Here is an 834-nt window from a genome sequence, read left to right on the forward strand (position 1 = left end):
TCCCTCCCTCCCTCTCCCTCCCTCTCCCTCCCTCCCTCCCTCCCTCTCCCTCCCTCTCCCTCCCTCCCTCCCTCTACTCTTTCTCTCCTAGTCCCTGAAGGTGACAGGTTTTCTCCCCTAGTCCCTGAAGGGGACAGGTTTTCTCCCCTAGTCCCTGAAGGGGACAGGTTTTCTCCCCTAGTCCCTGAAGGGGACAGGTTTTCTCCCCTAGTCCCTGAAGGGGACAGGTTTTCTCCCCTAGTCCCAGGAGGGGACAGGTTTTCTCTCCTAGTCCCTGAAGGGGACAGGTTTTCTCCCCTAGTCCCTGAAGGGGACAGGTTTTCTCCCCTAGTCCCTGAAGGGGACAGGTTTTCTCCCCTAGTCCCTGAAGGGGACAGGTTTTCTCCCCTAGTCCCTGAAGGGGACAGGTTTTCTCCCCTAGTCCCTGAAGGGGACAGGTTTTCTCCCCTAGTCCCTGAAGGGGACAGGTTGTGTATGTCGTTCCAGAGAGTGGCCAGTGGGAGTGTGTTTCGGGGAAGAGTCGGGAGCAGCTGCAGCGTTCCCTGTCCACCCTGCAGACAGACAGCAGACCTGACCTACGGGACAAGGCCCAGGAACTACGGAGACACATCCAGAGTCAGCCCTGAACACAACCCCTGGAGTCAACTCTGAACACACACACACACACACTCTTGAATCCGCCCCAGATCTCTGGGCAGGCGTGGTGATGATGTGTATTGTATTGTGTCAGTGGACGGCTGGCTGGGTTATTACAATTGGACAGCACCATAGTAAACAAACAACACCCGATTCCCTTTACAGTGCACTACTGTTGACCTGAACCCCTTTACAGTG

Source organism: Coregonus clupeaformis, chromosome 35 (genome assembly GCF_020615455.1).
Source record: "Coregonus clupeaformis isolate EN_2021a chromosome 35, ASM2061545v1, whole genome shotgun sequence".
Lineage (NCBI taxonomy): Eukaryota > Metazoa > Chordata > Actinopteri > Salmoniformes > Salmonidae > Coregonus > Coregonus clupeaformis.